Genomic DNA, 17,063 nt, shown 5'->3' on the forward strand with positions numbered 1-17,063 from the left:
TTCAAAAATCAATGTTGAGTTACTTAGTTAACATCGATTTTATTTAAAAATCAATGTTGTGAAATCTTTTATAATTATTTTCTGGTGCCAAAAACCCTCAGCTCCCTCACTTTGCCTTTCTGACTCTCACTCACTTGAAATCCCTTGCTTTCGCATTCGTGACACTGAAACTCCTTCACCGTTGGCACTGCAACCTCTTGCAGCACCACAAACACACTACAACATTCCTCACTCGTGTCGCGATGCCAGACTTCCTCATCGCTGCCGCACTGCGAGACCTCCGCACCACTGCACTGCCGCTAGACCTCATTATTCCTCACTCAATCTCAGACTCTCAGCACTTCACTGGCACCTTTAGAGACAATCCTCGTTGGACCTCAAGTTTTATTTTCTGGCTCTGTTATGCTTTAATGTCTACAAATACTAACAGTTTGAAACTTTGAATATACTATTTTATATGGGATTTGTGCTGGTGAGAGAATTCTATGTTCTATTTGTTTTCCAGAAATGCTAAAGCGGTCAAATTTGTAGTTAATCTTAAATTATGTGTTGTTTGTTTTCTTATAATGGGACTTTGTACTGGAGTGAGAATTATGTCACAGCCTTAGGCCCCCAATTTTTTCCAATAGTTGATATGATCAGAGAGACAGAAAAATAATGAATAAAAATGTGTGTATGTGAAGGAAAACTTGAAGTACCTCTTGCAATTTTGATGCAATCTTAAATATCTCTTGGTTTACTACTCGTGGGTAGGCATGCATATTATTTTTAAGCAGTTCTAGCTTTTAAGCCAAAGGGTAATTTTATATTAGAGACTATACAAGTTGGATTAATAATTGCTAACTGAATAGATTTAAGGCAAAGCATATGTTGTGGATTAATAATAACTTTTATATTATAAATAGAGTTTATAAATGATGAATGGAGATCAAAAGAATTGGAATGAAATGGCTAAGACAATGATGAATATTAACAGAAAACCAGATGAAATGTTCAACACCGTTCATATTAAAAGATCAAGTTAGGAATTTCAAGACTATTCTCAAATAAACATAACATGATATAACACATTAGCATTGCTTATATTAGTTTACTTGAAATGTAGCCTTATGGTGAAGTGAGTAGGTCCTTTGCTGTCAGATAGAAGGATCAACTAAAACATACTTGACATCTGTTAGAAAATAATGGTAATATGCACTTTGTTACATACAACCAAGATATGATAAATCCAACTATACTGACTGAATAGACAGAACCCAAAGATTTCTATGAACTCATAAGAAATCATCAAGTGTCCATGACCCATTTTGGACAAAGTGTTTTCTTCTTGACCATCTTCAAAAGTAAATTTGAACCAAAAGCTTATCCTAAATGGCACTTGTTGTACCACCAAATTCCTATCTCAGTGACTTTTAAAGTCCTGCTGAGTACAAAGTGATTTGTAATAGTTTGGTGAGTAACTCATCACTATATATAATCAATATAAAAATACCTCTGTCTGTCAAATTTTAAAATCATATAATATGTAAGATGAATTTAATGTTAATTTCAGGATGTGCTTAGTACCATGTACTCATTTATGAAAAGTGCAGAATTCACCCATATAAATTTGGAAAGGATTACGAAATGCAAGATTGTTTATAATCATTGGAGGAAGTCTGTAAAAATTGACTATGGATGGAGGAAATTTGCACAATCACAAAATTTGAAAGTTGGAACTCAAATTATATTTGAATTTCCAAATGCAGTATGTAACTTTATTTTATTTTGAATTTGTTTGTAATTTAAGTACATTATACTATACTAATATCTATACATTTTTGTTTATATCTCTTTGGTATATTTTGAGAAATGATGCTTAAAATATTCTTAAAGTATTTGTGGGAAATTTTTATTTATAATTGGTGGTATATTTTTTTTTATAACTCATGGTAGTATATTTGGTGGTATATTTTATGTAAATTTTTTATATAACTCTTAGTAGTATATTTTGGTGGTACATTTTGTGTAAATTCGTGTTTATAACTCTTGGTGGTATATTTTGTTTATTTATTTTTAGAATTTTTATAACTTTAAATGATAAGTTGTATTATGTATAATTACAGTTGGTAATGAAAAAAACACAAACAGGATATTAAAAAATATAAAAAATAACATCGATTTTTCTAAAAATTGATATTGATGAAGAGAAAACATTAGTTTTTTAAAAACTAATGTTGTTTTATGGTAAAACACCATTTTTTTTAAAAATTAATGTTAATATTAATACTTTTAATGTCAATAGTTTCAACGTCGATTAATAATCAAAGTTAAAAATCCTAAATAATTGATCTTAAAAGTTTATTTTTTAGTAGTGTATAATTCTTGATTAAATTTATTAGTAAATACTATTATAAATTTCTAAGTAATGGAAAAAATATTTTGATACCCAAAATTAATATACACCTTGAGAAAGATAAAGATAAAATTATTGATATGATAAATAATGTAATATGATAGGTAAAGAGATAAAGAAAAATTAAAGATGTTGATAGAGTATTTAATATTTAGGAAAATCAAAAAATTAGAACTCATAATTAATACATATGGAGTGCTATTATAAATCTCCCATATAAACTAAAATGTACATAAATTTTATAATAATTCTTTCGTTTAAGTTCTCTCAAAGCACTAAGGTGTTAAGTTAATTTTAGGTTATAAAAATAACTTGATTTTACTCTTTTTTTCAACAAATACTCATAGGAAAATTTATTTAAACAAAAACATACTGCATCACAATGCATGCATTACATACTACGAACAACACACGGGAAATAATAATAATAGTAATAATAATAACAGCATATGAACTCCATTTGGGCAAAATGGGACTGTCTAAATCGAGTTTCACTGAAAGCTTCCCAATATTAGTGGCTGTCAAAAAGAGAATTCACTTCACCCACCAAAAAGTTAGAATAGAACAAAACGTGGCCTTCAAATATCTCTATACTCAGAGTTACAGTGTATTATTGAAGATTTGAAGGCGGAAAATAGTAAAAGCAGAAGAACCATATCAGTTCTTCCTTTCCAGATATATATGTTTGCATGGTAATCAATGTGTACCTCAACATCCCAACATGACGTGATATGGGAATCTCATCAGAACATTTTGTACCAAACATCAAAGTATAAAACGTAGCTAGGGTCAAACAAAACAGTGTGAGCACCTTATATACTTCAAACAAATGGATTCTTGGTGATGGTTAATTTAGATTTTGGACAACCTGAACGAATTCCGTTTGTGATTTGTGTTGTTCCTCTTTGCCAAAGGAGATATAACCAGCACTGAATATAGTACGCAGTGGCATGTGACTATGTCCATTTTGACGCAGAATGCAGTAGTTATCTACATGTGCAACTTGTGGCTGAAAATTTGGAATAGGGTAATTGTCACGACATTAATAAATCTCGTAGAAATTACCATAGAGTATAGTTTTTGAACACATCATATTTCTAAAAGTAGTATCTGATAACCAAGATTGGCATCGTCCTTGTCTTTTAAATACGTGGTTTAAGAATATAATTTCAAAATTTTAAAAAATATCAATCAAAAGTTAACACTAAAAAGACTCAAATACTTTATGGAACTAGTCCTTAACTCCTGATTGAAGAATATCTTGGATTAAAAAGAAAGTAATATATATTTGATAGTTATTGGATATATCGACAAAGAAAGATGCTGTCAAGATTATAAGAACATAATCATATGATATAATTGTAATATTTACAAATAGTGTACAGGGAAATCAATATAAAGAAATTAAGCCATATAATCAATTAAAAATTAAACCTATTCGTACAGAATTTCTTTGCTCAATGACGCTGTTTAGGATAAGCCCAACTGCCCAAGTAGAGAAACATTATATTAATGTGTATTTAACAAATATTAGGTCGTGAACAAAATTATGCAATTAGTATATATGTATTGTTATGAGCCTAGCCAATATATATGATACATATATACCCTTCGGTAAGAAGAAAGGTACAGAGCTTTTCTGTATACTTAGGGTTTCCCACGAGCAGATATGCTCTTATACTTAAGTTCAGCTTTCGTTTTGATTTTTAAAAAGAAAAACATACAAGAGTATTAAGAAGTTCTAGCATCATATATGAAGTTCAACACAAGCATCACAACAATTTCTGTAAGGCTAAGCATGATGAGTTCGTATATATAGTTAACAAAAGTTCATACTTGACCGAATAATTTTATGTTTGTCTAATATCACGATGGCCAAGAAATTAATGACTAGATATGAGTATATGCTTGCTTACAATTTATTTGATTTTGTGTTTACATATTGTAATATTGTATGAATAATTGGTAGGGACCAAGAAATTTCATTAAATACATCCAGGTAGAGATAAGATAAAAAAGGATAGTGAAATGATAAACAAAATACATTGTGGATGGTTAAGGACATGTTTGATTAACCGTTCAAAAAATCTTTATAAGTGCTGAGTGTACTTTTGGATTGTGTAAATTCAGTTTTGTGACATGTTTAATTACCAAAAAGAATACATTTGTACATTAAAAATTTACCTGAATACTTAAAAGACTTAAATCATTTTTACAAACTCAATTTACAAACTTTAATCGAAACATGCTTTAAACTATTACTACTACCAAGCAAAATAAGATCAGACAATGTAAATATTGATACAGATGCACATTGGTAGCGGTAAGACAATAGCATGACCATATATGAATTTATTTATCCTATGCACCATATACATAGGTTAAGGAATATTAAATGAATTATGTATTTTCTATATAATAAATATCTTTCTTTATAGTAAAAACTTATTTTTGTTTTCTAACCAACAACATACCTGCCGTATAAGAAAATTCAATCTTATAGATGAATTATTTTATTGACAGAAATAACAGCGCTAATGTATCCTTTGAAAAATGAAATTAAGATAATTAAAGAAGAAAAGAAAGGCAAAAATATATTCTTTAAAATATAGCTACATTGGCCAGAAAAATTTAAAATGAATGCATCATGCTTAATATAAATTGCTTGAATCTGTTATTTCTTTTTTATTATTGTTGTTTTCATTACAACAATCACACAATCTCAATCAGTTATAAAGTTAAACAATTAAAAATATTTCAAGGACACACATTATATTATATGACACTAAAAGAAAGAGAAAAATATAAATAATATAGGATTTATGATAGGATAAGAAGTAAACAATAGAAAAAAAATTAAAAATATTAATAGATCTTTTATGTAACTGAAGTCATAAACTACTTAATGCAGCTTATAGGAATGAAATGAAACCACTGCTGAATAATGGTACAAGTGAGGAAAAAGTGTATATATATATATATATATATATATATATATATATATATATATATATATATATATATATATATATATATATATAATGGATACTTACAAAAGATCGATGTACAAGATCCAGAAGCTAGTGGGAAAACTTCGGCCCTTGAATTAGAAGAGAGTCAAGAGACTGTTGTTTTAATTTAATGATCACCTGCAAACAAAGATCCATGTAATCCCGAAATTAAGCATGTACTAAGTGCATTATCTGTCTGTCACTTTCCATAGAAATATAGGCCAAGATTAAATAATAAAAACAGATTGATCACATTCATCTTCTTAAATTATTTTTTAAGTAAATTATTAGAGGAAAAGGTACATGAGTGATTTCAGGAGAATCTACCATCATTTAGGTGTATTAAACTTGTATCTGTGTCTTTCTCTCTCATATGAAAAATAACCGAAGTCTAGTTTGAAACTTGTACACCATATTAATTAGAAGCATCATACAAATAGCTATCCATACAACATAGGAGACATTTATAGCTCTTGAGATCCACATTACGTACCCTTATCAATTGCCAATGTAAAAGCCCACAAAAATAATGTGGCTTTACCAATGAAGAGAGAGAACAAGAATATCAGTGGGCCTAATGCATATATGCCCCACACAGCCTTCTCTACAAAGAAAAATAGGGCAAGCTGTTTCCATATTTTTTGGGGTGGGGAGGTTAATTTCGGGCACAGAAAAGTGTACACAGCACAACATTCATAATGATGGAGCAGCGAGAATATGTGAACCAAGAGTTGGACAGCGATGGGGGCACACACATTTCCAAGTGATAAGATCTTGAATATACTGAATGATCACTATAATGAATAATGAAGATATATACTATAAGAAAATACATGTTTTTTTTTTCAAAATACTATTTAACTTTGAGCATTATTACAAGGGATAAGAGGCAAGTAATAGATGGAATTAATGAAATACCTCACCCACATAGATAGAGTGCCTTGGAGGGTCCAACTTGTAAGAGGTCCTTGGTCCACTAACCCGAGCTATGGGTGACTAGTCCTACTAAAGCCAAAGCCTTCACCATGTCCATTATATGTCTGTGTTCATGTATATCCATGTTCCCAGGCCACTTTCCATTCTCAATAATCTGCACAGTTTCTGAAATGCAAACCAACTCGGAAACAATATCCACTACTAAATACAAACACACACACACACACTTAATTCTTGTGTATATTTCCTAATATGTAGTAATTAAAATTTCGTACCCCATTGCCCGGAGGCTCTTCGCTATGCGAAGGTATGGGGGAGGGATATTGTACGCAGCCTTACCCTTGCATATGCAAAGAGGCTATTTCCGGATTCGAACCCATGACCAACAAGTCACCAAGGCACAACTTTACCGCTGTATCAGGGCTCGCCCTCCTCCTAATATGTAGTAATTAACAAGGCCAAATCTTGGGGGAATGGGACCCCAAAAGAAAACTAGCTATTTGGCTGGTAGAAACAAAATCACAAGGGTGATAATCAACAAATTAAAATCCTTCCTATCTCATTTTCACTCACTCTATATGCACGAAACTGCATGCTTTGACGAAGTTTTTGAAGATCAGCAAATAAAAAAATTATTTAAGTTAGCTATATAGCATTCTAGATATGAAATAGCTAGATCCGATGCAAGGCAAATGCTCATGAAAAGTAAAAGTTACCGTCACAATATCAGCACCAAACACTGGCTAGTTTCTCATGAGTACCCTAAAATTACAAATATTACTAATTTTAACTTTCTCTCTGTGCTTGTCTCTCTAACATTCTTCTCTCCAGATTTGGATAAAGTCATATATCTGCATCTATATATAGAAACTGAAAAGACACCATTTAGATCCCAGCATCTCTCTGTTGAAAAGGAATATTCATCATAGATCTGTGAAGTAGTCAGCACATAAAGGGCCAAAACGGCCGCTCCTCTCGGCCTCCAAAATAGCCTATATTTACTTGATAACCTAGGATTGTCTCTGCAAAACACTGAAGAGCTAATTAATGTAGTTACAGCTAACTAGTAACATTGTAATAATAAATAGTAACAACAATGATAGATAAATAAATAAAAAAGACAGAACAGAAACACTGCAAGGCCATACCTATATCCATTAAAGTACAAATAAAAAATTAGTACACCATAAATTGAAAAACAAAGGGCAAAAAAACACAAACCCACCTGACACCAACAAAAAGCAAAGTGGGAAAGGTCACCACCTCTCTTGGTTTAAATGCACAGATCAGATCATGTCTCAAGGTTTTGGCTGTGCCATGCTCATGTGTGTATCCCCCAACAACAGTTTTTGGTTTTTTCATTATGTTTTTTTTTTTTGCCCACTTGTTGAGGTTAGAATAGTCCTTATCTAACTTTTTAAAGTGAAGTCGTTTATGGCTGATGCAGCATCATCAAGATTCTCAGTTCCAAAAGACCTATGGCTTGGCTGGCACAGCACTTAGATTGCATCAAGTCCCACCCACCACCTGCGCTTGCATGTGAATCTTGATGATGCTACATCCGCAAATAACGACTGTTAATCTATCTGTCCATGCAACTATAGCTCCTAAAACAAAGTAACATATATATAGAAGCTATATGTAGCATACTGTTCACTCTCATAAAAAAAAAGGTACTTATTATGGCTCAATATAAGCCATACGCAGAGAAAAGGAAAATCTAACTCCAAGGAGAAACTGGAAAATAGAAAAAAGGGAATATCATGAAACATAGAGACTGATTAAGGGAGAGTAAAAAAAAATCAAAGAGAGAAGTAGACAGAAGAAGGTGGAAGGAAAATAGAGATTTTATGTGCAAATTTATGTGTGGTTTTGGTACACGAGACCACTTTAGTAAAGGAACCTACCCAGATGAAATCATTCCTCAAGAACCAAAAGAAGAAAAATATAAATAATAAAAAGAAAAAAAGAGACAAGGAAATCCAATATCCCTATGAAAAGAAAACTTGACCAGAAAGAACGTCAACAAAAAATCGTGCTTTTAGAAACTCTAGATCGATGAAAACTGAAACAAATGTGTGATTTAAAACACATCCTTTTCAATTCCAGCGAATGAAAAGCCTTTCTCGATCCATAATAAGAAGGAGAAGAAAAGGAAACGCAGTTGTGAATCAAATCTAGACAACAATCCCTCTAAAGAGTCATAGTAGGGAAAGGGAAAGGAAAAGTGCTCTAAAGAAATAAAGGTATATACAAAGATTGCTGAAGTGCTCAAGTATGAGAAGAATCAAATATTTATATATAAATATAAATATGATACCTAGAAAATATATGCATAAGAAGGAAAATAATAAAATAACGTGAGATCTAACAATAAGGATAAAAGCATAGGAAAATGAGGAAGAAGGAGAGAGAACCTATTTGGATTTTGGAGTTAGAAGGTAAGTAGTAACAGTAGGAGGAGGTTGGGTGCTTATATATAGTGACACAACTCGTGACTTTATTGGTTGAGAAATATTGCTATGTGATTGGTAATTGGTGGAACATAGCTCTCTATATATGGTTCTTTTACTAAGTCCGATATGGCTAAATACACTGTGTAAAATCCCTTCCTTAGATTTAAAGTTTAAAAATTAATTTTCATATTTTTCCGACAACAAAACGTATTCAAATGTAAATTTATTATTAAAATTAATTTAAATATATATTCTAATTATGTTCAACAATTCCAAAATTAGTTATATCAAGATTAATTTTATCATTTTAAAATAAATGAATTTAATTACCACCAAAAAAATGTATGAACCAATTGATACAATATTATTCTATAATTATTCTACACAACTCAAGTAGAAATATCTTCGCGGTAGAAAATACATGTAGTATCTACCAAAAAAAAATTAATGAGACAGACACCATCCAAATGTGGTATGTAACTAAATTTTTCAACTGAAATATTGTTTCATTAAAGCTCAATTTATATATATTTTTTTGGTACAGGTTCAATTAATAATTTATTTAATTGAGACAGTAATTAAATTGGTATTCGAATATATAAAAATTTATATTTTACATACATTTAAGCTATGAAATTTTTTTAAAAAAATTAAGATTTTTTAGAAGAAAAATAAATTAAGTTGATTGACGATTTATAATAATATTTTAAATAAATCATTATACACAAACATTTTTTTGAAGGCGAATTCATATACAAAAATATTTTTTTGATGCTATGTTTTTTTATGCAAATTCATATACAAAATTATACATCATTATATTATGTAAAATATATTAAATTTATCTAAATATTTTTTATTAAATTATATTATGTGACACTAGATTATATTATTTTAGCCCAACTTGAAAATTCATTTTATCTAATTACAAAAACAATAATGCCTTTTTTTGTACAACTCTCGGTCTCTGACAAGACAGGAAAAGTTATGTCCTTTAATAATTTTAAAGAATATTTTAATATGAATGTATATAAAAAACCATAAAAATAATAAGAGATAAAAATAATTGTATATGAATTACAGTATTAATGGTTTGAAATTTAAATAATGAAACTGTTATTATATCCTTAGACGCAGGGGCGAACTTACGTGAATTATTTACTATTTTTTTGTAAATTATTTAAACTTCATTATTACTATTTCCTCTAAATGATTTATCTATAGATAATAAATAAAATATATATTATATAATGTTTTAAATAATTTATTATAACAATTTTGTACATAAAATAAGAGATTCTTAACAAATTAATTAATTCAATTCTTAGGTTTGGATAAAATTCATTCTAAAAATGTTGTCTCTAAAATTATAAGTTATAAAAAAAATGTTGGTGTGGTTATTAATATTTTTTTCCTTAATTTTTAACATTACTAAATTTTTCATTCACTCTACCTTCGATTTCTTTTTTCGTTTTCTACTAAAATACTTCTTGAATGTTGAGACAATGATATTCATAATTAAATAATCCATTAATTAGTTATTTGATTATTTTAAACCAAGTAATTAAAAGCATAACATTTAATATATTTTAAACCAAGTTATTTGAGAACATTTGTTAGAATTTTTATTCTTAATTTAATTATTTATTTCATTTAGTAAGAAAATATTTCAAAACTTTATTTAAGTGTATTATGTGAGCTAATAAGGGTATTGTGGTCTTTTACTTCATTAAATCTCTCTTCTAAACTCAAAAATGTTGAGTTTCTACCTTCTTGTGAGGGAACAATTTTGTAGGAAACATGAGTCAATGTTTACTAGGAAGTTTTGTTAATATTGTATACCAAAATAGGAGATTATTATTTTCTAACTTTTAAATTTCTCTAGAAATTAAAACATTTTCCCTTATCAAAAACACCCCGTTTATGTTAACTGTCAATGGTTTATGTTAACTGTTAAATGGCAGAGAACAGAAAAATATACAAGAGGAGAGCATAAACCAGAAAAAGGCTGCAATTTATTTTATTCATTAAAGATAAAGTCTTTTTATAGGCTTATACATAACATTCCTAAATTCTAAACCACTAATCCATAACAAACCCATGTTCTACATAAGGTAATAACTCCTAAAATTAAGGATAAATTAAACTAAAATAATTCAACGAAAAATTAACGTGCAGAAATAATAAAACAAAATTATCCTAACAATCCCTCCCTTAAACTGATGCATTCAATTTACTTGTACATAGACTTCTTCAAATTGGATCACCCAAAGTGCATACTCCTATTAACCTCCTTAAGTTTTGAAAAACTGAAACCTTGAGAGATTTTGTAAACGTATTAGCCAATTGCTCATCACTTATGCAGAACTTCAAGTCAATTACTCCTTCATTAGTGAGATCTCTTAGAAAATAAAACCTCACATCAATGTGTTTGCTTCTTCCATGTAGCACTGGGTTCTTGGAAAGCTTAATTATTGAGCTGTTATCACAAACAATTGTAGTAGCTTCTCGTTGTTTTAATTTCAGCTCCTCAAGTATTCTCCTTAGCCAAATAGCTTGACAAGCACAGGTTGTTGCAGCAACAAATTCAGCTTTTGTACTTGACAAAGTCACAATTGATTGATTTTTAGATGACCATGAAATAGCACCTGTGCCAAACATAAAGACATACCATGAAGTACTCTTTCTATCATCTTGATCTCCTGCATAATCATTGTCAATAAATCCAAATAGAATTGATTTTCCACCTTTCCTGTAGAATATCCCAAAATCTCTTGTTCCTTGCAAGTAACGAAGGATTCTCCATATATTTACTTATTAAACTTACAAAGTACATTATGTCTAGTCTTGTTGCAGTTAGATACATCAAACTGCCTACAATTTGTTTGTAGAGAGTGTTGTCCACCTTTTTCCCTTCATGATCTTTATTTAATTTCAAGACAAACTCAGTTGGAGTGTTTGTAGGGTTGCAATCCTTCATCTGAAACTTATCCAAAATTTCTCCAATGTACTTCTTTTGAGAAATAAAGATCCCATCACTTGCATTCACCACCTCTATGCCAAGAAAGTAATGCATAACACTGGACATTTCAAACTCATCCATCATAGATTTCTTGAATTCTTGAAACATGATTTCACAATTTCCAGTAAATATGCATTAACAAATAAGCATTTTCCCTCCATTTTCAAACTTAACAAATAATGTGTGCTCATAAGGACATTTTAAAAAACCAGTTTTCATAAAATAAGCCTCAATGCGAGTATACCAAGCCCTTGGGGCTTGTTTAAGTCCATCAAGTGCCTTTTTCAATCTGTACACTTTATGTTCATGTCCAATCTTGATATAGCCAAGGTTGTTCAACAAATACTTGTTCCTCCAAGTATCCATGCAAGAATGCAGATTTGACATCTAGCTGAAAAATAGGCCAAGAGTTTTGAGCTGCCAATGCAATAACTAATCTGATTGTGTCATGTCTTGCTACTGGAGAAAAAATTTATGTACAATCGACCTCGTATTCTTGCTTGTATCCCTTGTCCACCAAGTGCACCTTATACTTGTCAACTTCACCATTTTCTTTAAGCTTTGTTTTGAAGACCCACTTTACGCCAATGGTTTTGTGTCCTTTAGGAAGATCAATCAGCTCTCAAGTATCATTTCTTTCAATGGCATCAATTTCATCATCATTGCTTTTCGCCATTTTCCTTCTTTGACAGCGCTTTCAAATGTTGTAGGGTCACAATCTGAAAATAAGGCAAAGTGAGTGCTAGGATCTTCAATTTGGTCAATCCCAGTTACCTTATAATCTGACATCCATGCTGGCCTCCTTCGAAGACATTTAGATTGAGCTACAATTGTTGCGTCTATTGTTCCAACATTTGTTGTTGTTGAAATCTCTATCTCAGGAGCTATTTGAGATGCATTTGGAGATGTTAAGACAGTGTTTACGGGTAGCTGCAATTCTTTTACATCTTCATTATCGACAATAATTGAATTGGGTTGCTACTCATTCCAGTCCCATGTGTTGTCTTCATAAAAAATAACATCTCTACTGGTCACAATCTTCTTTGTTAGTGGATTAAATAACTTATATACTTTTGATGTTTCATTTACACCTACAAAGACACATTTTTCAGCTTTGTCATCAAGCTTTTTCCTCTTCTCATCCGGGATATGAGCATAGGCGATGCACCCAAAATTTTTTAAATGATCCACAGATGGTTGTCTCCCACTCCAAGCCTCTTTCGGTGTCATGTTTTGAATAGAAAAAGTTGGGCTTCTATTGAGACATGAATGCTCCAATTAACTGCTTCTGGCCAAAAAGTTGTCGGTAATTTTCCTCTTGTTAACAAACTTCTCACCATGTTAAGGATAGTTCTATTTTTCCTCTCCGATACACCATTTTGTTGTAGTGTATATGCTGTTGTAAGCTCTCTTCGAATGCCATGATGTTCACAATACACATCAAATTCTTTTGAGCAATATTCGCCACCATGATCAGTTCGAAGAGTCTGAATGATCTTTCTTGCTTCATTTTCTACACAAGCTTTGAAGCTTTTGAAAGTAGAGGAAGCTTCTGATTTGTTCTGCAGGATATAAACCCAAGTTTTCCTAGAAAAATCATCATTAAAGGTAATTAAATAGTTTTTACCTCCATTGGAAGGCGGTTTTACTTGACCATATATATCTGAATACACCAGCTCTAAAACATCCTTTGCTCTCCATGATTTCCCTTTTGGAAATTGACTACTATGTTGTTTGCCTACAACACATTCTTCACAAATTTCTGAGAGAGGTGTAATTTTAGGAAGATCTGTGACCATGTTTTTCTGTTGGAGTGTTCTTAATCCACCAAAATTCAAATGCCCATATTGAAAATGCCATAGCCAGGCGTCATCCTTCAATTTCACTGAAAAACATGTGTGGTTAGTGATATGAAGATAAAGAGGAAACATTCGATTTCCTGTCTTTGTGGCTTCAGCAATTAGAATCGACTTTGAATCTTGAATTTTGCATGCTCCATCTTTGAAGAACAACTCATATCCATTTTCCAGTAGCTGACCAACACTTAGAATATTCGTTTTCAAATCTGGGACAAAGAAAACATTGAAGATAGTCTCTTTAGTGTTATCTTTGTTTAGGATTGTTACCTCTCCTTTTCCCATAATTAAAATTCTGGATTCGTCACCAAGTTTTACTTTATCACGATACGTCACATCCAAGTTAATGAATATTGACTTGTCCCCACTCATATGATTGTTGCAAGCTGTGTCTAAGTACCACAAACTTTTACTTGATTCTTTTTCTTCTTGACAAGAGGTTAGGAGGCACACTTCTTCTTTTTCTTCTTCTGTTTCAACAAAGTTAGATTTTTCCCCATGCTCCTTGGACAAATTGGTCCTACACTCTGATTTGTAATGGCCCAACCGATCACATCTAAAACATTCAATGTTAAACTTGTCTGATGGCTCCATCTTCCTCTTTCTTTTTCTTGTTGTTGTTGCTGATTTCCTCTATAGTTGCTTCTGCCTCGGCCTTGACCCCTTCCTCTGCCTCTACCTCTACCCCTTCCTCTACCTGTGGAATGAGTGTTGGTAGAAGCCTTCAAAGCTTGCTCTTCTGCTGTCAAATTTGAACTTCGGTTCATCTTCTGCTCATGTACTAACAAAGAACTTTGCAATTCATCAAGGGAGGGTGCATCTATATCTTTGGACTCTTCAATTGCACAAACAACATAATCAAACGTTGGTGTTAAGGATCGCAAAATCTTTTCTACAATGGTGACATCTTTCATCTTCTCGCCATGGAATCACATCATGTTTCTTATCTCCATTGTTCTTGCAAAATAGCTAGAAATAGATTCACCATCCTTCATTGCTAATGTCTCAAAATCTCTTCTTAAGGCTTGAAGCTGTGCACGCTTCACTCTAGCAGAACCTTGATACTTTTTCTTCATAGAATCCCAAATGTCCTTGAAAGTTTCTTTGCAAAGAATAGTTTCTAAGATGGGGCGATCGATGGCCTCGAAGAGATAATTTTTTGCCTTTAGATCCTTCAGCCTTCTAGCCTCCAAGTCTGCTTTCTGAGGTTCTGTCAAACTTGTGCCTTTTCTGGCTCTTGAATTCCAGATTCAATGATTGGCCAATACTCCTTTGGTCGGAGAAATTTCTCCATTAGCATGCTCCAATGGTCATAGCTAGTGACCATCAAATCGTGGAATGGTTACTTGCTCAAAGTTGGAATTTGTAGCCATGGTTATGGGGAAGAGATTTATTTGATGCAATATGTGGTTTTTAAACCTCACGTGTCTCACTAACAATGTCGAAACCTGCTCTGATACCACTGTTAAATGGCAGAGAATAGAAAAATATACAAGAGGAGAGCGTAAATCAGCAAATGTCCCGAAAAAGACTACAATCTATTTTATTCATTAAAGATAAAAGCCTTTTTATAGGCTTATACATAACAGATTCGTTCGTAAACTTTAGGCCACTAATCCATAACAAACCCATGTTCTACATAAGGTAACAAACTCTTAAAATTAAGGATAAATTAAACTGAAACAATTCAACGAAGAATTAACGTGCAGAAATAATAAAACAAAATTATTTTAACAATAACTTCAATCTCAATGGGCAAAATTTCCTAATTTTATCATCCTTTTTCAAACCAAAGTTGAAGTAATTGCTATCCTATGTGAACACAAAGGAAAGAAACTCAGTGCGGAGTGCCCCATTAATTATAACTGGTACTATAGACATTTGCAAGTGCCACAAGCTTCATGAGGAAAAATGGAGGATTACAATGTGATTGTAAGAGAAGAGTCAAGTTCTAAAGTTTGAGGAACCCTCAAATCCTAGCAGAATATTTCGTTAATTATAGAGGATTCTCCATTATCAATGGTTACTTGTTTTGGCAAGAGCAATGGAGTTATAGTTTCTGTTGGTTGGTGTTGGTGTAAATTTCTCTCGTATTTTATCTCTTTCGGTTTTCTAACTGTTTATAATTTTTACAAATTTATTAATTTTATTTCCTTTGTTTATTTCATATTCTTCTTCCATAAGTCTTTAAACTGAGTCAAAAATTGTTATCGTTACCCTTGCTTAAGGATTGAGATATATAGACTGAACATACACACGATTTCTTCTGGCATGTGATAATTTTAACCACTACGATTTATAATAATTTCCCTTCTGTTTGTCTATAGAACAAGTCACAATCGAATGCCTCACGGGAAATTTCAAGCATCACAATTATTGCAGAAATATAATATTACGCGTTGTAATAGTTGAAAAATTATCTGTTTGGTTTGGCGAGGGGTTCAATTCTGTGGGAACAAGGATGGCGAGTTTTGATTTTGACGTACACCACCTACAAGTATAATGTCGTTGGCCCATTGCAAGTGGTTTAATTTAAGGTGTATGTTTGAGAAATTTCTCATACATAACATAATGAATTTAAAAATAATTTTGAGAAACTCTAAATGTTATTTAACACTTAATGAGAGAAAGAAAAAAGAGAAAAACATAAAATTAATAAGTGATATAATGAGTAAAAGGAAAGTGAAATGAGAGACATTGATGTGTTTTAAAAAAATGAGATGTATAACAATTACTACTGTGACGAATTTGGTAAATCTTCAACGTAGGCTACCATGCCATGAAACCGGTGAGAACTCAATGATGTCTCGCTCTGAGGATGTTTTTCTTAGGATCCCCCTAGTTCCAATGGTGCATGAAATTATTATCTCGACAAAAATCTCTTAGGATCCCTAGTTCTAAAGGTGCATGAAATTATTATCTCGACAAAAATACTGTAACTTATAAATTTAAGATACAAATTCTTTGAATGTTTAGGAACTAAAATGCAAATTGCGAAGTTCACTTGACTGGTATATGTTATGATAATTTGTGAGTTCACGTTATGTCTAAAAGTGATAAGCAGTCAAGATCAAGATTGGATATACATATAAAAATAAAAAAGAATGTAATTTGATATTGTTGAGAGATTTTTTTATTTTTTTTCCTTAACAATTTATCAAAGAAGTATGTGAAATGCATATTTAAAATGTATAAGAAAAGAAATATATTGAGAATGTGTCGTTGAAAAAGTGGAGAGAGTGACTCACTCTCCAAGTTGTGTGTGACTATACGTTATAAAGGTAAAAATAATAAACCGCGTCATGGTGCTCCTTAAGCATGAAGTCAAAGCTTCTTAGATGAATCTTAGATATATGTGTATAAAAATATTTATTGAAAAGGATTCAA

At 31.4% G+C, this 17,063-nt stretch overlaps 1 long non-coding RNA gene across 3 annotated transcripts; it reads right to left on the reverse strand.

Moving 5' to 3' along the window:
* Window positions 1–2,843: 2,843 nt before the first annotated feature.
* Window positions 2,844–8,848, reverse strand: LOC114378427. Of its 3 annotated transcripts, XR_003659332.1 has the most exons (6): window positions 8,760–8,848; window positions 7,568–7,897; window positions 7,059–7,374; window positions 6,325–6,507; window positions 5,449–5,544; window positions 2,844–3,404 (listed from the first exon to the last, which is right to left on the reverse strand). It is a non-coding gene; the product is annotated as an uncharacterized LOC114378427 (long non-coding RNA). The 3 variants fall into 3 exon arrangements; XR_003659333.1 differs by lacking the exon at window positions 8,760–8,848 and having other exon boundaries at window positions 7,059–7,364; window positions 7,568–8,703; XR_003659331.1 differs by lacking the exon at window positions 8,760–8,848 and having other exon boundaries at window positions 7,568–8,699.
* Between the last annotated feature and the right edge of the window lie 8,215 nt (window positions 8,849–17,063).

The sequence above is a fragment of the Glycine soja genome, chromosome 12 (assembly GCF_004193775.1).
Source record: "Glycine soja cultivar W05 chromosome 12, ASM419377v2, whole genome shotgun sequence".
Lineage (NCBI taxonomy): Eukaryota > Viridiplantae > Streptophyta > Magnoliopsida > Fabales > Fabaceae > Glycine > Glycine soja.